This window comes from Callithrix jacchus, chromosome 3, assembly GCF_049354715.1.
Source record: "Callithrix jacchus isolate 240 chromosome 3, calJac240_pri, whole genome shotgun sequence".
Classification (NCBI taxonomy): Eukaryota; Metazoa; Chordata; class Mammalia; order Primates; family Cebidae; genus Callithrix; species Callithrix jacchus.
In genome coordinates this window covers 61,257,372-61,282,298 of record NC_133504.1, presented here as the reverse complement: position 1 = coordinate 61,282,298, position 24,927 = coordinate 61,257,372, and the positions used below count along the sequence as shown (strand labels likewise).

At 36.2% G+C, this 24,927-nt stretch overlaps 1 long non-coding RNA gene across 1 annotated transcript; it reads left to right on the top strand.

Moving 5' to 3' along the window:
* The first annotated feature begins 1,787 nt into the window (after positions 1-1,787).
* LOC118152061 (uncharacterized) lies at positions 1,788-21,161 on the top strand. Its single transcript, XR_004740410.3, has 3 exons — positions 1,788-2,018; positions 19,232-19,332; positions 20,808-21,161. It is a non-coding gene; the product is annotated as an uncharacterized LOC118152061 (long non-coding RNA).
* Positions 21,162-24,927: the final 3,766 nt, after the last annotated feature.

Here is a 24,927-nt window from a genome sequence, read left to right as displayed (position 1 = left end):
ACACTATCTGACTTCAAACTATACTGTAAGGCTATAGTAACCAAAACAGCATGGTACTAGAACCAAAACAGATATATAGACCAATGGAACAGAACAGAGCCCTCAGAAATAATGCCATACATCTACAATCATCTGATCCTTGCAAAACCTGAGAAAAACAAGCAATGGGGAAAGGATTCCCTATTCAATAAATTGTTCTGGGAAAACTGGCTAGCCATGTGCAGAAAACTGAAACTGGACCATTTCCTAACATTTATAAAAATTAACTCAAGATGGATTAAATATTTAAACATAAGACCTAAAATCATAAAAACTCTAGATAAAAACACAGGCATTACTATTCAGGACATAGGTATGGGCAAAGACTTCATGACTAAAATACCAAAGCAATGACGACAGAAGCCAAAATTGACAAAGGAGATCTAATTAAACTAAAGAGCTTCTGTACAACAAAAGAAACTATCATTAGAGAGAATAGCAACCTAAATAATGGGACAACATTTTTGCAATCTATTCATCTGACAAAGGACTAATATTCAGAATCAATAAGGAACTTAAACAAATTTGCAAGAAAAAAAAAACTATCAAAAAGTGGGCGAAATATATGACCGGACATCTATCAAAATAAGGCATTTATGCAGCCCAGAAACATTTGAAAGAAAGCTCATCATCACTGGTCATTAAAGAAATGCAAATGAAAGCCACAAGAAGATACTATATCATGTCAGTTAAATGGCAGTCATTAAAAAGTTGAGAAACAACAGGAGCTGGAGAGGATTTAGACAAATAGAAACACTTTTACATTGTTGGTGGGAGGGAAAATTAGTTCAATAATTATGGAGGTTATATGTATATGTAATATTTTACATGGACTATGAAAATTCCTCAAGGACCTAGAACCAGAAATATCATTTTACCCATCAAACCCATTACTGGGTATATAATTGAAGGATTACAAGTCATTCTCCTATAAAGACACATGCACACATATGCTTATTTCAGCACCATTCATCATAGAAAAGACTTGGAACCAACCCACATGCCCATTAATGGTAGACTGAATAAAGAATATATAGCACATACACATCACGGAATAGTATGCAGCCATAAAAAAGGATGAGTTAATGTCCTTTTCAGGGACATGTATGAAGCTGGAAACCATCATTTCTAGCAAACTGACACAGAAACAGAAAACCAAATGCTGCTTGTTCTCACTCATAAGTGGGGGTTGAACAATGAGAACAGATGGGCACAGGGAGGGGAACATGACACACTGGGGTTTCTTGGGGGTTAGGGGGCTTGGGGAGAGATAGTATTAGGAGAAATAGCTAATGTAGATGACAGGTTGATGGATGCAGCAAGCCACCATGGCACGTCTATATTTATGTAATAAATCTGCATGTTGTGTGCATGTATCCCAGAAATTAAAATATAATAATAAAAAAAGAGAATGTTTTGACTCTTTTGTTAAGAATATTGTTCTCCCAATTGTCCGGTAGACAATAAAACCAGGTCATACTTAACACCTACTTATACTTGGCAGCTGTGTGTCTCTTTTCCTTAGTTTTCTCATTTTCTCACAGAATTTTTGTGAGCTAAAAATGACTTAGGTAATGTAGATAACTTAATGAACTATGAATATTGTCATTGAATAAACTCTGTAAACGTTAGTTGATAATGTGAAAATTGTAATTAAAGAGACTTGTTAAAAATCACAGACACAAATTTGGGCTCTAGTATGAGCTCCACATTTCTAGCACATTACCTTCTTCACCAAGATACATAAACTTCTTATTTCCTGATTTTTTTTATTATCAGTAAAGCAGGCTGATAGAATCTGTCATCTGCCTCACAGTCACTTGAAAAAAATCCTAGTATAAGTTTTGTAATAGCTTAATTTTATCATATCTTAGTGGAACATAGAGGAACACAGAACCACTTTCTGAAGTACCAGGGAGCAAAGATAGCATGAAATTCTTTAAGGACTTGATTGGAAGCACATACTGGAAAGCAAGAAGGTAACATTTGTTTTTAATAGATTCTGTTCAATTGTGTTTTTCTGATGATTGATTTCTGCTTTCTTGTCATTTCCCTGCCTTTTTCTGTTATCATAATTCATTGAGTGAGTGGAATTTTCTCTCTTGGCCTCATGGTATTTTTGATAAAAATTTTATTCAGTTTTATTAGTGCTTTCATTCCCTTATGCAATTCATATTTCAAGGAAAAGTAAGTGACAGAATCTTTCGTATAATCAATAATCTCATATTTCAATATAAAGAAACTGAAGTTGCATTTTGTGTATGAGCTGCCTTTCAAATGTTCACATTGTTTTTATTTTAAGGTGGAACCAGTATTCTATCCAGAATCTAAACTCACTGCTTATCAGCTCTGTATTGAGTATGGGTTGTATATACATTTATTTGTATTTCATTAATAAAGAACCACGATAAGTCTATGAAATTTGTGTTTTCTTAGTTATTTTGTTAAATGTATATAATTACCTCTGAAAATATTCTTGAGAAAATTAGTAAATCTTTTTCTTTGGAAATTTTGATTAAATATTTTATGTACTGGATATAAGTAGAAACTTCAATGAAAAGCACAAATCAGATTATTTTGATTATCACTATGACTACTATGTTTTCAATGTATTTATTTTTAAGTCACAATACTAAAAAATTATTTGAGACTTAGCTGCTCTGATTACACATACCTCATAGTTTTATTTCTTGCTTTTCTTTTTTTTTTTTTTTTAATTTTTTATTGGATTATAGGTTTTGGGGTACATGAGCAGAGCATGCAAGACAGTTGCGTAGGTACACACATGGCAGTGTGCTTTGCTTTCCTTTTCCCCTTCACCCACGTTTGGCATTTCTCCCCAGGCTATCCCTCCCCACCTCCCCCTCCCACTGGCCCTCCCCTTTTCCCCCCAATAGACCCCAGTGTTTAGTACTCCCCTTTCTGTGTCCATGTGTTCTCATTTTTCATCACCCACCTATGAGTGAGAATATGCGGTGTTTCATTTTCTGCTCTTGTGTCAGTTTGCTGAGGATGATGTTTTCCAGATTCATCCATGTCCCTACAAACGACACGAACTCATCATTTCTGATTGCTGCATAATATTCCATGGTGAATATGTGCCACATTTTTCCAATCCAGTCTATTATCAATGGGCATTTGGGTTGATTCCAGGTCTTTGCTATTGTAAACAGTGCTGCAATGAACATTCGTGTACAAGTGTCCTTATAGTAGAACGATTTATAGTCTTTTGGATATATACCCAGTAATGGGATTGCTGGGTCAAATGGAATTTCTATTTCTAAGGCCTTGAGGAATCGCCACACTGTCTTCCACAATGGTTGAACTAATTTACACTCCCACCAACAGTGTAAAAGTGCTCCTTTTTCTCCACATCCTCTCCAGCATCTGTTGTCTCCAGATTTTTTAATGATCGCCATTCTAACTGGCGTGAGATGGTATCTCAATGTGGTTTTGATTTGCATCTCTCTGATGACCAGTGACGATGAGCATTTTTTCATATGATTGTTGGCCTCATATATGTCTTCTTTCGTAAAGTATCTGTTCATATCCTTTGCCCACTTTTGAATGGGCTTGTTTGTTTTTTTCCTGTAAATCTGCTTGAGTTCTTTGTAAATTCTGGATATCAGCCCTTTGTCAGATGGGTAGACTGCGAAAATTTTTTCCCATTCTGTTGGTTGCCGATTCACTCTAGTGACTGTTTCTTTTGCCGTGCAGAAGCTGTGGAGTTTCATTAGGTCCCATTTGTCTATTTTGGCTTTTGTTGCCAATGCTCTTGGTGTTTTGTTCATGAAGTCCTTGCCTACTCCTATATCCTGGATAGTTTTGCCTAGATTTCCTTCTAGGGTTTTTATGGTGCCAGGTCTTATGTTTAAGTCTTTAATCCATCTGGAGTTAATTTTAGTGTAAGGTGTCAGGAAGGGGTCCAGTTTGCTTTTCTTTTCTTAAAATTTGAGGATAAGGAAGCAGGCAATACTCACAACAGTCCTCAATAATATTAATTCTGCTAGCATCTGTGACACAAATACATTGTAAATAAATTTAACCTCTACTGTAAGTTTTACTTGATATTAGGTCCAGTTGACACCTAGAAGCCTGTCACAGAGACCACATACACAGCAAGTCAGTTCTCTTTATTCTTTGCTTTTGAACTGCAAGTTGGTAGGGGGTGCTCCTTAACGTTTTTTCTTTGCAAACATTTATTCTTTGCTTTAACCCACCACTACCATGAGCACCAACACTCAATGATTCACCAAAACTTGGGCAAATAATGATTTTCCTTGTTTTTAATTAACATTTCTTAAATATATGTATGTCTCACATTGATTGTAATGTTTGATAATGGAAGTGTTTTAGGTCTTACTTTAGAAATTTTCTCATGTTTTTGTGACCAAAAATATGCACAGGAATTTAATTCTTGTTTATATCAACCTGTAGTAAAATTGTTTTTCCTTATATGTAATCTCTTAAAGATGCAGTTTTCAAGAACCTATCAATAACATTAAGTGAAGACTTGCTGTATTTGTGTCTGTGCTTGTATGCTTTTGCCTGTATAAATGGGGTATAAGGGAAAACACAAGACCTCATTATAGTCGTTAAAACTGGATCTTCTGTTATTTTTCCATAATATTTTTCAGCAAATAACAAAATGTTTCTTAGTTTTAAGTCAATCTAATTAATGTATTTAAACTAAATTAGAATATCTATTATATTGGAAAAAAAATATTGACCTTGTTTTCCATTCTCGATTGTAAAGCTTTAAGTAAAATAGGTAACTTTTATTTTTTGACATGGCTTTCCACATGCCAAAAGTGATACTGAAGATAGTATTAGAATAGTAACGTTATATAACAAAAATTTACTTGGGAAAATGTATTGTAATGGAATATTTGTTTTTCTAAGAGAAATAAGAGGCTCTGAAATTAGAACTACAGAGTAATTCCATTTTCTTCTTTCTTTATAGCATAAATTAATTATGCTTTTATTAAAACTATCTTAAACAGTTCATTTCTATATATTTATGTCCAGTTAATGAGTAGAAATGAGATTTTCATTTTGAGTTAGAGCTCTGACATTTTATACAATTCACTTGATTCTTCTAAGGATAAACTTATTTATAAAATAAAAGTGATTTTTTTCTAACATTATATTTTAAGGGATTAATTCATTTAATTAATATTGGCTAAAATATTTCCCATATATCATAAAATAACACTATAATCAGATGAATAATATAGCATATATTTTCCATTACTATATTTATTTGTGAAATCATTAATAAATGACTGAGATGTAATGAAAAAAATTAGTTTGTCATTGTATTTTGGTATTTTCTAGATCTAATGAATTTAGTGGTGTGTATAAGTTTCTAAAATCTCTGTGTTTCCATTTATCTGCCTACATAATGGGAGTAGAATTTACTTTTTGTCTTCTATCCTGAATTATGTATGATGAAACATTAAAAGACATTAGGCTACTGTTGGCACATATTAAATATTGAATCACGTTAATAACAATACTGGTTGTTAATGGTGCTGTTATACTGCTATCCCTTCTCTTTTTTCGACAAAAATGTGCTCTAGACTGGATATAACTGAATTTAATTCATTAAACTGAATTAGTTCAGCATTATGATTACAGTATGTCACAGTTTCTCTTGGTCTCTGTGTTTCCCTGTGATAAAATTGCCAAACATTATCTTACTCAGAATATTGTGAGAAAGTGCTTAGCATGGTGACCTGAAATGCTGAAGCACAAACATAGAAACTCACACATGTCAGATGTTTATTTTTTTATCTTTTAGGGATCTAGTGGTCCAAGATTAGAGGACAAATCTCCTGTTTTTAAGGCTCTTGTATTCTAAGATGGTTGAATGAGGGTTTGTTGGGGGCAGAAATTTTACACACATACCCACACGCTGACAGCCCCCCACACACAGTGTACAAGAATTGATGCATATTGTCTTAAGGCATACTGTCACAAAGTTAGGAGTTATTTTCTACTTTTGGCATGATTCTGAGTAAAAATTCTCTAATTCTCCTGCTGCATCTTTCTTTGCATCATCTGATTACTTATAAGTGTGTGTATAACTCAAATTGCAGTTAATTGGCTGTGCACAGCTGCTGTGCTTAAGGAAAGACAGAGTTTGTTGTCATACATACCTAGAAAGCTTGAATGAGATAAGAATTTAGTGCCCCACCTTATAACTTCCTCATTTCTTAATTAAAAACACATTTTACTTTTTTGATTAGCCTTACTTCTAAGAGATGTAAGGCTCTCAGAAGAGAGATGGTCACTTAACTTCAACCATGCTTCACATTATCCTCTCTCCACAGGGTACTGTGATACTCATCTTATTTTAAAACTGAAAAATATTTCATTGCATGGATGTACCACAGTACATCCACGATAAAAGAGAATATGTGTTTCAGAAGAAAGGATCTCTTTTGTTCCATACGGAGCAAGTGAGAGGGTTGGTTCCAGATCAGGTGGACAAAGGGCAAACAGAGCTATATCTGAGATTAAAAGAGAGACAATTAAAGTGTTTTAGTAAATGGATATTATCTCACATGCTCTATTTTATTTCTAAATTCTAACTGTATTTATTCCATCTTTTCATTTTACCTTTATTACTTTGTTTGAACTATGTCTGTTATATGTTTGCTTGTTTTTTGTCAAGAGAATAGTTTTTTGTTCATTAAGATTTTTTTCTGCTTTGTATATAAAGTATTTCAAAATTTTAGTTTTCTATATTCCCTGATTCTATTTTATCATATATTATTTCTCCTTGTTTCATTGTTAATATTTGGATTAATTTCATTTAATTCTTCTTTTATAATTAAAGGATTTAAGGAAAGACATTATTTTATTAGAATGTTGGGCTAATTTACTTTCCTGCTAAAGTTAGTATCATTTTAGTATTAATTTTAATGCATTTACTTTGCTTTGGTATGTTCCCAATGTTTGAGTATGCCCATATGGTCCAGTGACTGTGCATCTAGGTCACAAAATAATTTATATCTTTGGAAGTTTTTGAGTTTTATATTTGATTTATTAATGGTGATTTTTAAAAATATCAATTGATAACCAAAAGATGTTTTGTTCTAAGGGTAAAATATATCTATGAATTTAACCTTACTAAATGACCTTATATGTTTCTTTCCAATTAACATTTCACAGGTTGATAGATCTATTTTGAAATCTCATAAAAACATTTTTTTCTTTACTGTATTTTTGGTCCATTTATCAGTAATATTACATAAGTTTTGAAACTGTTATTGTTTGTAAAAATATTGTTTTATATTTTAAACCAAAATGATTTATTGTTCTCTGATTATCACTTGCTTGCTTTATTTTACATATTATTATCTGATATGGTTAGGTTTTGTGTCCCCACACAAATCTCATCATGAATTGTAATCTCCAGGTGTTGAGAGAGACATCTGGTAGGAAGTGATTCGATCATGGAGGCAATTTCCCCAATCCTGTTTTTGTGATAGTGAGTGAGTTTTCATGAGATCTGATGGTTTTATAAGGTATTCTGTAAGACATGTCTGCTTTCCTTTCTCAATGATTGTAGTTTTCCTGAGACCTCACTGGCCGTAGGGAACTAAGTCAGTTAGCCTCATTTGTGGCCTGCCGTGGTGGCTCACAACTGTAATCCCAGAACTGTGGGAGGCTGAGGCTGGTGAATCATGACGTCAGGAGTTTGAGACCAGCTTGACCAACATGGTGAAACCCTTTCTCTACCAAAACTTTAAAAATTAGCCAGGTGTGTTGACATGTGCCTGTAATCTCAGCTACTCAGAAGGCTGAGACAGGAGAATCGCTTGAATCCAAGAAATTGAGGTTGCAGTCAGCTGAGATCACACCATTGCACCCCAGCCTGGGCAACAGAGCAAGACTTCGTCAAAAAATAAAAATAAAAAACCTCCTTTCTTTATAAATTACCCAGTCTCTGGTAATATCTTTATAGCAGTGTGAGCATGGATGCAGAATAATACATTATCCCAATTAATCCTATTGTTTGCCTAATTTTTTATACTTCATGTCATTTAAAATAAATTATTAAAATCACAACACATGGTATTTATTTATTTTTTACTTTTTGTGGGTATATGTTAGGTATATACATTTACAGGGTACATGAGATATTTTGATAGAGGTATGCAATGTGAAATAAGCACATCATGTGGAAAATGTATCCATCCCCTCAAACATTTATCCTTTAACTTGCAAAACAATTTAATTACACTCTTCTTATTTATTTGATTAATTTAATTAATTAATTTATTTTGAGAGAGTCTTGCTCTGTCACCAGGCGCCAAGCTGGAGTTCAGTGGCGTGATCTCAGCTGACTGCAACCTCCACCTCCAGGGTTCAAGCAATTTTCCTGCCTCAGCCTCCTCAGTAGCTAGGACTACAGGCATGCACCACCACATAGAGCTAATGTTTTTTGTATTTCAGTAGAGATGGGGTTTCACTATGTTGGCCAGGGTGGTCTCCATCTCGTGACCTCATGATCCGCCTATCTTGGCCTCCCAAAGTGTTGGGATTACAGGCGTGAGCCACTGCGCCAGCCTAATTACATGCTTTGAATTATTTTAAAATGTGGAATTAAGTTATTGAATATAGAATCAAATCGTGTTGTCAAATAGTAGGTCATATTCATTCTTTCTATTTTTTTTTTTTGGACTCAGTAACCATTCCCACCTTTTCCTCAACTTCCCCACTATGCTTCCCAGGCTCAAATAACCCTCCTTCTACCCTCTATGTTCATTAGTTTAACTATTTATTCTTCCCATTTTGCAACACCTTTAATCCCAAAACTGCTCATTTCTAGAAAAACAATCCATATTTGAAAATATTAAAATACTTTATCTTTTCATTTCATATGTTTATATGTAAACATAGATAATATTTCTTATTTATCGTTTATTTATCCTTCTACTCTTTATGTCCATTAGTTCAACTGTCTTACTTTAATGAAGGTGATTTTCTCTGGAAATTTTATTTAGTTTATTGCTTTTTTTACTGTATTCTTTGTATGATTTTTGAGTTGAGGTTACAATGCGGCTTGCAAATACTGTCTCATAATCCATTATTTTAAGCTGTGAACAAATTAACACCATTTGCATAAACAAGTAGTGTTAAACATTAGTTTTCTTTAAAAATAATGAAAGCTCTACATATTAACTTAATTCCCTTGCTTTTTATTATTATTATACTTTAAGTTCTAGGGTACATTTGCAAAACTTGCAGGTTTGCTACAAAGATATACAAGTGCCATGGTGGTTTGCTGCATCCATACCCCATCATCTACATTAGATATTTCTCCTAAAACTATCCCTCGCCTATCCCCCCACTCTGTGTTATCCCTCCCCTAATCTTCCATCCCCCAACAGGCCCTGATGTGTGATGTTACCCTCCCTGTGTCCATGTGTTATCATTGTTCAACACCCAATTATGAGTGAGAACATGCACTGTTTGGTTTTCTGTTCTTGTGTCAGTTTACTGAGAATGATGGTTTCCAGCTTCTTCCATGTCCCTGCTAAAGAGGATGAGTTCATCCTTTTTACTGCTGCATAGTACTCCGTGGTGTATATGTGCCACATTTGCATTATCCAGTCTATCATTGATGGACATTTGGGTTAGTTCCATGTCTTTGCTATTGTGAGCAGTGCCCCAATAAATATACATCTGCATGTGTCTCTATAGTAGAATGATTTATAATTCTTTGCGTATATATCCAGTAACGGGATTGCTGAGTCAAATGGTATTTCTATTTCTAGATCCTCGAGGAATTGCCACACTATCTTCCACAATAGTTGAATTAATTTACACTCCCACCAACAGTGTAAAAGCATTCCTATTTCTCCACATACTCTCCAGTATCTGTTGTCTCCTGATTTTTTAGTGATGTCATTCTAAATGGCATGAGATGGTATCTTAATGTAGTTTTGATTTGCATTTCTCTAATGACCAGTGATGAGCTTTTTTTCATGTTTGATGGCTGCATAAATGTCTTCTTTTGAGAAGTATCTGTTCATATTTTTCACTCACTTTTGGATGGAGTTTTTTTTTTTTGTAAATTTGTTTAAGTTCTTTGCAGATTCTAGATATTAGCCTTTTGTCAGATGGGTAGATTGCAAATTATTTTTTCCCATTATATTGGTTGCTGATTCACTCTTGATAGTTTCTTTCTCTGTGCAGAAGCTCTTAAGTTTAATTAGATCCTGTTTGTCTATTTTGGCCATTGCTTTTGGTGTTTTAGTCATGAAGTCCTTCCCCATGCCTCTGTCCTGAATAGTATTGCTTTGGTTTTCTTATAGGGTTTTTATGGTGTTAGGCCTTATGTTTAAATGTCATTCATCTGGAGTTAATTTTTGTATAAGGTGTAAGGAAGGGATCTAGTTTTAGCTTTCTGCAATGGCTAGCCAGTTTTCCCAACATCATTTATTAAACAGGGAATCCTTTCCCCATCACTTGTTTTTGTCAGTTTTGTCAAAGATCAGATGGTTGTAGATACATGGCATATTTCTGAGGCCTCTGTTCTGTTCCATTGCACTTCAATCTGTTTTGGTCTCAGTACCATGTTATTTTAATTAGTGTAGCCTTTAATACAGTTTGAAGTCAGGTAGCATGATGCCTTCAGCTTTATTTTTTTGGCTTAGCATAGTCTTGGCTATACAGGCTCTTTTTCTGTTTCCATATAAAGTTTCAGGTGGTTCTTTCCAATTCTGTGAAAAAGTCAAAGGTAGCTTGATGGGGATAGCTGAAGCAGAGTGGGGCATCACCTCACCTGGGAAGTGCATGGGGCCAGAGAACTCCCTCTCCTAGCCAAGGGAAGCCATTAGAAACTTTTCCTGAAACTCTGGCACTCTGGCTTAGATACTGCACTTTTCCACAGTCTTCACAACCCACAGACCAGGAGATTCTCTCAGGTGCCTACAACACCAGTGCCCTGGGTTTTAAGCACAAAACTGGATAGTCATTTTAGCTGCAAAAGCTTTTTTTTTTCTCTCGTACCCCAGTGGCACCTGGAATGCCAGTGAGACAGAACCACTCATTCCCAAGAAAAGTGGGGGCTGAAGCCAGGGAGCCAAGTGATTTGGCTTGGTGGGTCCCAACCCTATGAAGACCAGCAAGCTAAGATCCACTGGCTTGAAATTCTCACAGTTATCACAGCAGTCTAAGTCCGACTGGGATGTTTGAGCTTGGTGTGGGGAGGGGAATCCACCATTGCTGAGGCTCCAGTAGGCAATTTTATCCTCTCCTGTGTAAACAAAGTCAATGGGAAGATTACACAACAACTGGACAGAGATCTCAGCAGCTCAGCTGCAGGCAGACTGTCACTAGACTCCCTTCTTGCTGGGCAGGACATCTCTGAAAAAAAAGGCAGCAGCCCATCAGGGATTTATAAATAAAGCCCTCACCTTCCTGGGACAGAGAACCTGGTAAAAGGGGCAGTTGTGGACACAGCTTCAATAGACTTAAATGTCCCTGCCAGGCAGCTCTAAGGGAACAACAGATCTCCCAGCACAGTGCTTGAGCTCTAATAAGGGACAGATTGCCTCCTCAAGTGGCTCGCTGACCGCCATGCATCCTGTCTGGGAGGTATCTCCCAGCATGGGCTGATAGATACCTCATATGGGAGAGCTCTAGCTGACATCTGATGGTTACCCTTCTGGGTTGAAGCTACCAGAGGAAGGAACAGGCAGCAATCTTTGCTTTTCTGGAGCCCCTGCTAGTGATTCCCAGGCAAGCAGAGTTTGAAGTGGACCTCCAGAAATCCCAGCAGACCTGCAGGAGAGGGGCCTGACTCTTAGAAGGAAAAGTGACAAACAGAAATAAAGTTTCAACATCAGGACATCCACTCAGAGACCCCATCCAAAGGTCACAAACTTCAAAGACCAAAGGTAGGTAAATCCTTGATGATGGGAAAAAACCAGCACAAAAAGGCTGAAATATCCAATAACCAGAATGCCTCTTCTCCTCCAAGGAATCACAACTACTTACCAGCAAGGGAGCAAAACTGGATGGTGAATGAGTTTGATGAATTGACAGAAGCAGGCTTCAGAAGGTGGGTGATAACAAACTTCTCTGAGCTAAAGGAGCATGTTCTAACCCAATGCAAGGAAACTAAGAATCTTGAGAAAGGGTTAGATGAAACACTAACTAGAATAACCAACATAGAGAAGAACATAAATGACTTGATGGAGCTGAAAATCACAGCACAAGAACCTCACAAAGCATACACAAGTTCAATAGCCAAATCCATCAAGTGGAGGAAAGGATACCAGAGATTGAATATCAATTGAATTAAATAAAGTGAGAAGGCAAGATTAGAGAAAATAGAGTGAAAAGAATTGAACAAAGCTTCCAAGAAATACAGGATTATGTAAAAACCAAGTCTAAATTTGATTGGTGTACCTGAAAGTGAATAGGGGAGAATTAAATCAAGTTGGAAAATACTCTTCAGGATATTATCCAGGAAGACATCGCTAACCTAGCAAGGCAGGCAGAGATTCAAATTCAGGAAATACAGAGAATTCCCTTGCTTTTTAACATTTTCTTGTTTCTATTTATCTTAATGTACCAACTATGTCTTGAAAAGTTGTTGTAGTTATTTTTGATTTGTTTATCATTTGATCTTTCTACTTAGGATAAAAGTAGTTTGCATGACACAATTATAGTGTTACAATATTCTGTGGTTTTCCATGTACTTACTATTACCAGTGACTTTTGTATGTTCAGGTGATTATTTATTGCTCATTAAGGTCCTTTTATTTCAGATTGAAGAACTCTCTTTAGAATTTCTTGTATAACAGTTGCGATATCAATGAAATCCTTTAATCTTTTGCTTGTTTGGAAAAGTCTATTTCTTCTTCATGTTTGAAGAATATTTTTTGCTGGATATACTATTCTCCAATAAAAGTTTTTTTCCTTCAACATTTTAAATATGTCATTCCTCTCTCTACTGGCCTACAATGTTTCTACTGAATAGTCTGCTGCCAGATGTATTGGAGCTCCAATGTTGGTTGTTTCCTTTCTCTTGCTGCTTTTAGTATCCTTTCTCTATCCTTGACCTTTGGGAGTTTGATTACTTTTTTTTTTTTTTTTTGAGACGAAGTTTCTCTCCTGTTACCCAGGCTGGAGAGCAATGGTGCGATCTCGGCTCACCGCAACCTCCACCTCCTGGGTTCAGGCAATTCTCCCGCCTCAGCCTCCTGAGTAGCTGGGACTACAGGCACTTACCACCATGCCCGGATAATTTTTTGTATTTTTAGTAGAGACGGGGTTTCAGCATGTTGACCGGGATGGTCTCGATCTCTTGACCTCGTGATCCACCCGCCTCGGCCTCCCAAACTGCTGGGATTACAGGCTTGAGACATCTCACCTGGCTGGGAGTTTGATTACTAAATGCCTTGAGGTAATTCTCTTTCAGCTAAATATGCTTTGTGTTCTATAACATTCTTGTACTCGGATATTGATATCTTTCTCTAGGTAAGTTGTAGGTATTCAGAGAACTTTGGGAAGTTACCTGTTATTTTCCCTTTGAATAAACGTTGTACCCATTTCTCTTTCTCTATTTCCTCTTTAAGGCCAATAAATCTTAGATTTGTCCTTTTGATGCTATTTTCTACATTCTGCAAGCATGCTTTATTTCATTTTTAACCTTCTGTTTCCTCTGACTCCATGTTTTCAAATATTCTGTCTTCATGGTCACTAATTCTTTCTCCTGCTTGATCCATTCTGCTATTAAAGGACTCCAATGCATTATTCAGTGTATCAATTGCATTTTTCAGCTCCAGAGTTTCTGCTTGATTCTTTTTAATTATTTTAATTTATGTGTTAAATTTATTGATAGAATTCTGCATTCCTTCTCTGTGCTATCTTGAACTTCTGTGAGTTTTCACAATCCAGCTCTCTCGAATTCCCTTTCTCAAAGATCACATATTTCTGTTTATTCAAGATTGGTCCCTGGTGGCTTCCTTAATTGATTTTGTGAGATCATGCTTTCCTGGATGGTGTTGGTGCTAGTATATGTTCTTTGGAGTCTTAGCACAGAAGTGTTAGGTATTTAATATAATCTTAATGTCGGCCGGGTGCGGTGGCTCAAGCCTGTAATCCCAGCACTTTGGGAGGCTGAGGCAGGTGGATCACAAGGTCAAGAGATCGAGACCATCCTGGTCAACATGGTGAAACCCTGTCTCTACTAAAAAAAAAAAAAAAAATACAAAAATTAGCTGGGCATGGTGGTGCGTACCTGTAATCCCAGCTACTCAGGAGGCTGAAGCAGGAGAATTGCCTGAACCCAGAAGGTGGAGGTTGTGATGAGCCGAGATGGCAACACTGCACTCCAGTCTGGGTAACAAGAGCAAAATTCCGTCTCAAAAAAAATCTTAACTGTCTGGACTCTTTTGTAGCCAACCTTCTTGGAGAGGTTTTCTGGATATTTAAAAAGACTTGCGTGTTATGATTTAAGTTGTATCTACTTTAGGGGGCCCAGTAATGCTGTGGTGTTTGCAGATTTGTAGAAGTACTACCTTGTTGGTCTTGGATAAGACCTGGGAGAATGCTCTGGATTACATAGCAGAGACTCCTCTTTTACTTTCTCCCAAACATAGAGAATTTCTCTCTCTCTCTCTCTCTCTCTCTCTCTGTCTGTCTCTCTCATGAGCCACCTAAACCTAGGGGTGGGTGACACAAGCACTCTTGTGGCCACCACCACTATGACTGTGCTGGGTCACACCTGAAGCCAGTATAGCACTGGCTTTCATCCAAATCCTGCTGTAACCACTCCCCGATTACTGCCAAGGTTTGCTGAATGCTCTGGGACTCTACAATTAGAAAAAGCAAAGCCAGCCAGGCCAGTGTCTTTTCTTTAAGGATGGCAAGGTCCCCCAACTGCCACATGACCCCAGGTAAGTCCATAAGTGCTGTCTAGGAGTCAGGGACTAGTGTCAAAAACTTTAGAAGTCTACCCGGTGTTCTGTTTTATTTCGGCTCAGCTGGCACTCAACCAAAAGATGCAGTCCTTCCCACTTTTTCCTCCTCTTTCTAGAAGCAGAGGAGCCTCTCTTTGTACCCACTGCCACCTCAGACTATGGGGAGGACTGCCAGACTACCACCAGTGTTTCCTTAAGGCCTCCAAAGTCTTAAATCAATTTGTTGTGAAGCCACCAGACCTGGACTCATCCTTCAGGGCAGTGGGCTCCCTTCTGGCCCAGGGCAGGGCCAGAAATGCCATTCAAGAGTCATGTCCTAGAAATCAGAGCTCCTAAGAGCTCACTTGGTGTTTTACCATTCCATAATCTTATTTATACCTAAGGTGCAGGACAAAGTCCTCTTTGGTTTCTTTCTCTGGTTTTCTCAAGCATGTGTTTTACCCCTTAGCCACCACAGTTAGTAATGTACTGAGTGTCACCTGAAGCCAGCAAGTTTCATAAGCTCATCCAAGGCCCTTGATGTAATTCTTGGGAATCGCTGGTGGTTATTCAGGGCCCAAGGGCTCTTCAGTTATCAGGCGATAAATGCTACCAGGACTAAGTCCTTTCCTTCAAGGTAGTGAGTTTCTTTCTGGCCCAGGGTGTGACTAGAAATGCCATCTTATATCTAGGGCCTCAAGATGCTGACAGGTGCCCTATCCTTCTTTGGCTAAGCTGGTATCCAGGATGCCAGACAAAGTCTTCCCCACTCTTCCCTGCCCTCTCCTCAGGTGTAAGGAAGGGGTCTCTTTTAGAGATGCAAGTTATGCAGCCTGGGGTTGGGGAAGGGATGGCTGCCCCAGTCGGTGCCTCAGTATGTTCTGAGCCACCACCCCCCACCACCACCGCCACCAATTCCACTGTCCCTGGGATTAGTTCAGCACTAGGACTTGCCTAAGAGTGGCAGTTCTTATAACCCAGACTGCCTTTCAAGTTTACTTGGAGACACAGAGTGCTGTTGCCCTCACTGGTGAGATACATTCTATTTTTTAAGAAGTGTCTCGCAATCTTATATGTTTTGGAGTGCTTACCCATTTATATTGTCATAATATTTTCAGTTTAAATTCAATTATTCTGGATTGTTCTAGGTGTACACGTGCTTCCTTTTTTTTTTTTTTTTTTGAGATCTTTGTTTCATTCAGACTATGCTTAAGATTCTAGAAATCAGATTGTTATTTCTTTGAAGTCTCTAGTATAAGAATAGGTCCTATGTTCAACATAATCAGTGTTTACAGTCATTCCTCTTTGCAATTCTTTTCTTACATTTAAGATAATCAGTGTGTTTATAGTCAATCCTCTTTATAATTCTTTTCCTTGGGTATCTAAATGTTCTGGAAAACAATAACAGACTCTCTTTCTGTCTTGTTTAATAAAAATACACAATTAGATTCCTGCTTTCAGTTCAGCATAGCCAGTGCAACTTAGAATTAGGGAAAGAAAAGTGAAATAATCTAATGTTGTTTGCTTTCATCCCGTAGCCTTTTTCTGAGGTTGTTCTGAGGGTATAATTTCAGTCACAGTTTCTGTCTTTAGTGATCTTTTTACTATGGATTTTCCTTGTCTATACTGTCTGGTGAAATTATAAACATTTTAATAAAAATGTAGAAACAGGAGTATTGGGAACATCAAATTTGCTAACCTGATGGTATGACTAGATACGCTCTTTTCCTTTTATCTTCTACATTACATGTAATTGATGCTAAACATGTTTTATTGAAATAAATCAGTAATAAAGTTATTTTCTTTCTCAAAAACTTGAAACCCTTACATTATCATGAGAGCAAAGGCTTACCTTAGTTTTTAATATTAAGATTTTATTTAAGATTTAATCAGATATCTTTTCTTATATATAGAACATTTTCGTGATGCAAATCTGAGAAGCATACTTCTAAGCCTCAATACACTCATCTCAAATGAACAAAGATATTGTACAAATATAAAAGACTGTATATGAAAAAGGAAAAATATACATTATAAAATGGAGACAATTTTAAATTTCACTAGAATACTAATTCTTTGCCAATTTCATTCTTCAGTAAAATGATTTACAACTAATTTACTGTAGCACAGTGCTTCATAATCAATATTTAATAGATTACTGTAGTAATACAGCATACGTTTTCCAAACAACTAAATATACATTATTTACAAGTAATTTGACAATGTATGTATATTTTAAAAACATTAAATTGATAAATAAAACAACAGTTTACTTGCTTGCATGATTTTAATGACTATAATTCCTGAATCTGAAAAATTTATTTCTTTCATCATATCTTTTAGATATGGCTTGGCCAAAAAGAAAACTTGCAAATAGAGATTTTGAACAACTGGTAGTGCAGTATAGCGGATAGGGACACAGCTTATAGAGCAATGCTGCATGTGTGTATAGTTGACCTCTGTCTCTTCTTACCTGTAAGATTTTTGAATTACTTTAACTCTCTGTGCCTCAAATGCCTCATCACAGAATGGTTAACAGTACCCCCTTACACTGGGACAACCCTAGGAAGAGTAAATGTACCAATATATGTAAAGTCCTTAAAACCATGCTGCTTCTTAACTTGGACTCACATTTTTTTTAATGGCCAACATAATCATGCGGTAATTGCATTTTACAATTGTTTCATGTAATATGGAACTTAATTAATTCATGTTGGTATAGCCAGTGCAAAGGCATCAGGGTATGTAGCCTAATCGTTTGATTATAAAGACACATGCACACATATGTTCACTGCGACACTGTTTGCAATACCAAAGACCTGGAACCAACCCAAATGCCCATCGATGATAGACTGGACAGGGAAAATGTGGCACATATGCACCATGGAATACTATGCAGCCACAAAAAATGATGAGTTCCTGTCCTTTGTAGGGACATAGATGAAACTGGAGACCATCATTCTCAGCAAACTGACGCAAGAAGAGAAAATCAAACACTGCATGTTCTCACTCATAGGGAGCATGTTCTCACTCATAAGGAGGTGTTAAGCAATGAGAACACATGGACACAGGGAGGGAAGCATCACTCACTGGGGTCTGTTGGGGAGGGACTAGGACTAGGGGAGGGACATTGGGGGGTAGGAAGTTGGGAAAGGATAACTTGGGGAGAAAAACCAGATATAGGTGGTGGGGATGGAGGCAGCCAACCACATTGCCATGTATGTACCTATGCAACAATCCTGCGTGTTCTTCACATGTACCCTAGAACCTAAAGTGCAATAAAATAAAATAAAAAATCTCCATCCCAAGTCTTGTTTTCTGAGTTGATATAACAAAAAAGAAAAAAAGAAAAGAAACAGTTAAATTATACTACTTTTTATATTTTTGCCAAAGAAACAGAAGTGCTTTGTAATTCTGTGGTGAGATGAACTCTGGGAGAAGAAATGGGAGATGTCTATGTAGAAAGGAAATCTCTGTATTTGAAATATCTAATTTCCAATTAATCTCCAGGCACAGTGTTTGAGTTCATGAAGAAATAGCATACTATGGCTATGTCGAAAAATGGTTACACACTGGGGTCTGTTGGAGGGGCCCAAAGGAGGGACAACAGAGGGCTGAGGAGGTTGGGGAGGGATAATATGGGGAGAAATGCCAGATGTATGTGATGGAGGAATGGAGGCAGCAAACCACATTGCTATGTGTGTACCTATGCAATAATCCTGCATGATCTGCACAGGTACCCCAGAACTTAAAGTACAATAAAAATAAATGAATAAATAAATAAAGTAAAAATGATACAGAATTAAACTATCAAGAATTTTAAATTTGATTTAAAATGTAGTCTCTGTCTCTTACTCAAATCATGCATGTTATAGGAAAGAAGTCTGCCTCTAGAGAAGTTTATTTAGTTGACTACTTTTCTGTTTTTGCTTATTGCAGCTATTTAATGAAAGCGTCTGACCATTCCTTGGTTGGCCTGTAGGAAGAAGGATAGGAAACTGAGCCAATTAATTCCTTCCCAGTGGATATGGTCACAAACTGGTGATGCAACTCTAGTATAAGTACTTGCTGGATTTAGGGAGTATTTCAATTTATCTCTCATAGACATGTTTTGGCTGCACAAGCTATTCCACATTGCTGGCATTATTGATCTGTTGTTTTTTGATGTAGATAAATGCATCTCTATTTTTACTGGCCATTCATTAATTCAGCAGCCTGTAAATTCCAGACATACCTCAGCTTCTATTATGATTTGTTCACAGTGAGAAGTCTTTATTGAAGAGATTCTTAAAAAATACTACAATGAATATTTTTGTGTGTTATCACCTATATCTGTTACATGGGAAAAGCTCTGAAGGAAAAGGTAGGTACCTCCTAAACTACACCCCTGTCTTGTTCATCTCTCATCATTTTGATTATTATGCATGACTTAGACACCAATTAACTTTATCCTACAAACCTCAATGTGTATGTATTGAGCTTTCAGGTGATTGCTTTCAGAACCTTCCCTTTTGTGTTGAGTTTGTATCTTGACAGTGAGAAAGGTAAGATTTCACAATACTGCTATAGCCAAAGAAATATCCAAATCTTCCCTTAACATACCCTCATTCTATTGTATTACAAAACTAATTCAAGATTTTCAGAAAAATATGAGAAGTCATCACTTTTTGTCATTTCTGCAATATCCTTATGGCCATACAAGTCAGCCCTAATAATTGTGGTGGGAACTTCACAAGATCCCTGAATATCGGGAAGCAGGAATCACCGGGGGCCGTCTCAGCAGCTGCTAGTACAGTGTGCCCTCTGGCCACCAATGATTCCTGTTACCCCCACATGCAAAATACATTCACCCTCCTCCTAGGCCATGAACTGTCTCATCTTATTAAAATTATAGTATCTTATTAACCAAATTAAGTTTTATGAGCAACTTCTCAAGTAGTTTCTCTCAATCTGAAGATCTGTGAGTTAAAGAAACCACTTATCTTTCCCCTTCTTTTTACATACACACAGCATAACATAGTGAGATGGTTCTGGGGTACTGCTAAAAACATTCCTTTCCGAAGAAGTGTGGGTGTTGGGAAGAACACAGAAATCACTCTTTCTCAGTATTTTTGAAATTATGGCAGGCAAATTGAAAATTTTCTTGTTTAAGACTCAGTTGTACACTTACCATGGACTGATTTTCCGTGATTCTTATCTTTGCCCTCTGGACTTATGAATTCTTTATTCAAAATACCTCAGCAAATGAAAATGACTTTGATTTTACTCTCTTTGTCTCTTGTAGTCAAAACTGGCACAGTTTACGCAAATATAATTATCTTATAAATGTGTTCATTTATTTATTTTGAACGCTTTTAAAAATTCATTTGTATATTTTTAAAATGTATTCTGAGAACAAAGCTTCTATTTTGTGTTTTACAAATGTTTTCTGAATGGCTTCCTTTTGAAATCACACGTATATATTAATTATATATTTATTTATTTACATATATTATATACTCAATAATATATTTTATATACTCAATAATATATTTTATAATATTAATTATATGTACATATTACAAATGTAAAATACATTTATGAGTCATAATATATATGTGTTTTCTTTACTTCAATTATTAATCATGATTAATACTTTTTAATTTCTATTTGTGAAATTGTAATCAAAGGTCGAGTTGATATTTTCTTATATAATCTATAATTTTATTGTATTACATAATGCTTTTAGATCTAATATCCCCCTGAAATAGATTACAAGTCAGTGGCCTTCTTTCCACATATTCACTCCAACTCCATAAATGCAGGACATGCTCCTTGAAGATTTCTCTCTTTCACCAGGCAAGTAACAACAGAGAAAGTGGTGGAAAGGTAGTCCTGAAGATTCTGCAGTTCAGCTTGCTTTCAGCAAGGGAGTGAGCTCCCAATACTTCTATTTTCTATGAATTACTCTTTTGAGGCCCCCCTCACCTGTCTGCCTGTGAGTAGCCTTTACAAGTATGTTTCCAGAAAACTTACAAAGACTATGTCAGTGACTCTTAACTCGCAACTGTCAACTCTTCCTTTATCCCCAGTCATTGCTGCATAAAGTTTGGGGATAAAAGCTTGAGAGTCACCACTGTGGGAAAGTGGCAGTTGTAGTAAGAATAAATTTTATTATCTCTTTAATAATCCCTAAGGGTCTTCTTTAGAACTGGGCACACATCATCTCTTGGTGGTAGCTGTGGGTTCAGATCTTCATTGCAGAAGTTTGCTAAGCCTCAATTACATGAGTGAAAATGAAGATCCCCCTTGTCCCTGAAGGTTTGTTTATCTGTTGAGTTTTAAATCAGAATACTAAGTGATGGCACATATTGAATTTTAGTATATTATTTTTATTGTTTATGTTGAAGAATAAAGTAACAAAGAAGATATTTTCAAGAAGATAATTCATTGAACTTTTGAAAAAAGTTATCTCAAATTGTAAAATAACCTGACATGACTTTCCAATAGAATGAATGATCTACTAAAGTGTAGAATCTGTGGTATAGGACTATTCCTCTAAGTGGGTGGCTAGATAAAAAGAAAAGAATAATTTCCACTAGTATGACTCTTATTAATATTTCAGCCCCACACACTACGTTGAAAATTTATTCTTTATTATGTAGAGTCTTCTATTCAAAATCATTCAATGAATCTTTCAGTTATTAATTGCACATGAGATTTGTTTTTGTGCTATAATAACTCCTCTGGAAATGAAGTTATAACACAGGCTATGTGAAAATTTACAAGGTGCTAATGAGCTTTCTTCAAATACCACAAATTATTTAAGTAACTTAATGCTGTTGTTATTTTTACAGTGTCAGAGGAGTTTTCACACTAATGTGAAGCAGCCACATAATTTATTTCTCTGTTTTCAAACTTCCAAGTATAAATTGAAAACATAAGCATAATGTCAAAGAGAATGGCATTAATTTATTTCTTTCAAATGCTTGTATGTTAAAAAGTACTTTTATTCCAGGGAAATATAATACATACTTATATGAGATTTTGATCTTTAACCATCTAAAATTTTTATTATAATTTTGTGACAGGGAATATGTAATAGAATGTCGATATATTTTAATAAAATATTTAATTTCTATTCATTTCAGTTAGGTGCACCATATTAAAATTTGATACAGGTATATGTTTACATTGAAACCTTTCAGTGATAATTGTGCTCATTCCATTACACTTAAAGGTCAATTTGATTCTTGTCTAATATGGAGATGTAAATACTGGAAAGCATAATTATATGCTCTTTTAAGAAACCTCAGGGGTGGAAAGCTAAGTCTAATTTGCAGCGGCATGCAGGGCTAAGGATTCTAGAGAAAGACAGAAATTCCAAAGGATAAGTGAAAGTTGAGAGTTTTGAGCTCACATGTGTTTAGCACTGGCTTTTGGCTCTCAAGAGATTCACTTGCATGATTATAAACTTAACAACGGAGAAAACTGGAAGTGGTGGAGAGGTAGATAAGATTTTTAGATCTCATCAAGTAAAGATGCCACCCAGTGGAAATGTTAAAATTTAGACACACTTATTTTCTATTGCTTCATTTACCTGTTATCAACAGCAGTCTAAAAATATTAAATGGAAAGTTCCAGAAATAAACAATTCATAAGTTTTATATTGCACTTCACTCTAAGTACTGTGATGAAATCTTACACCATCTCACTCATCCTGGCAGGAATGAATGTCAGTCCTCCTTTCTCTATCATATTCTCGGTGCATTTGCTACCTACCCATCAGTTAGTCAGTTATCAGATCAATGGACATGGTATCACAGTGTTTATGTTCAAGTAATTCTTATTTTGCTTAATAATGTCATAAAAGTGAATGCATGTGGTGCTGGCAATTCACATATACCAAAGAGAAGCCATAAAAGATTTCCTTTAAGTAAAATGGGTCATCTACTTAGGTTGCTATGATATACAGTAAGAAGAAATCTTCTATTTGTGAAATTGTGAAGAAGGAGAAATGCATTTATGTTAGTTTTGTTGATTCACCTCAAATTGCACATGTTATGGCCTACGTGTATAATAAATTCCTAATAAGAAGGAAAAGGCATTAAACTTTTGAGTGGAAGATATGAAATGAGGCATATTTCTATTGAGAACAATTAGGTTGGGTACTATCTGTGGATTTGAGCATCCACTGGGGTTATTGAAACTTATCACTTTTGGATTAGGGAGGGCTACTGTAAAAAATAATAATGATAATTAGTTTAACATTGATCTTTTCAATGACGTTCTGGAGTGATTTTCTACCTATGTGGCAAGGTATTTAACCCTTCTGAGAACAAGACTTAAGATCTGCCAGATTCAGAATTTAACGCCAGGTTCAATGCTTACTAACTGCAGCACCCTGAAAAATTTACTCACAATCTCTAAAATTCAATTGCTTCTCCTTTGAGATGGGAATAATAACAATGCATGTTTCATCCAGTGGTTTTGAAGGTTTAAATGAGTTTAGCTGAGTGCCTGACACAGATTTTGGTTTCACTGAATTTTAATAATTAGCTTATAACTTATGTTAAATGATGTAATGAATAACCTAAACCAGAATATAATATCATATAATATGACAATATCAATAACATGAATTAATAGAAATTGTTTATTGAGATTATAATATTTGCTTATATAATTAACTCAGTCCTTTAGGTAAGTTCAATCATTTCAATAACTCTATATAGAGATAAATAAGAAGTTAAGAAACTGGAATAAATTCTTAAAACTGGGGGAAAATAGTTGTAAATCTAACCTCTAATTAATGTGTTGAAGAGTTTTGATCCTTAAAAGTTGCCAGTGTTGGTCAGTCACAGTGGCTTGAGGTGGGTGGATCACGAGGTCACGAGTCTCAGACCAGCCTGGCCAACATGGTGAAACCCTGTCTCTACTAAAAATACAAAGTTTAGCCAGGTGTGGTTGGTTGTGGGTGCCTGTAATCCCAGCTACTGGGGTGGCTGAGGCAGGAGAATTGCTTGAACCGGGGAACCGAGGATGCAGTGAGCTGACATCAGGCCACTGCCCTCCAGCCTGGGTGACAGAGCAAGACTCCATCAAGAAAGAGAGAAATAGAGAAAGAGAGAAAAAGAAAGAATGGAAGAAAGAAATAAAGAAAAAAGAAAGAAAGAAGAAAGGAAGGAAGAAAGAGAGAAAGTGTTCCCTGACATGCTTATTATTAACAAGAACATTTGCTAAGTACTACCCTTAATTATCATTTTTAAGTGTTTGAAACCACAGCTTCTTTATTTATAGGTAATGTGGATCCAGACCAGGTTTGGACATGTTGAGCACACTAATTGGCTTCTTACTTTGTTTTATTTGTTTGTTTGGTTGGTTTTCATTTTTCTGAGACGAGGTTTTGCTCTTCTTGCCCAGGCTGGAGTGCAATGGCGTGATCTCGACTCATTGCAACTTCTGCCTCCCTGGTTCAAGCGATTCTCCTGCCTCAGCCTCCCTAGTAGCTGGGATTATAGTCGCCCACTTCCACACCTGGCTAATTTTTTTGTATTTTTTTAGTAGAGATGGGGTTTTATCATGTTGTCCAGCCTGGTCTTGAACTCCTGATCTCAGGTGATTCATCTGCCTTGCCTCCCAAAGTGCTAGGGTTACAGGCATGAGCCACACACCCCGCTGGCTTCTTATTTTAAACCGTGTTTGCAAGCATATGTGCCTTGTAGCATTTCAGTTACGGTTTTGGACATATAACACAGAGCCTCACTTTGCCTTGATATTGCTGCTCTGCAAACAAATAGTAAATTCCTTGCTGATTTCAATTAAGTCCATTGTTTCCCAGAAATATTGAAAATACTAAGGATTCAGAAATTGTAGCCACACATATATGTAATGTTACCGAGGGAGCAAAGTAAATTTTTGATAATATAGGAAGTTTAAGTTAGGTAATTCCTGGACTGATGGATTTTTTTTTTCTCTA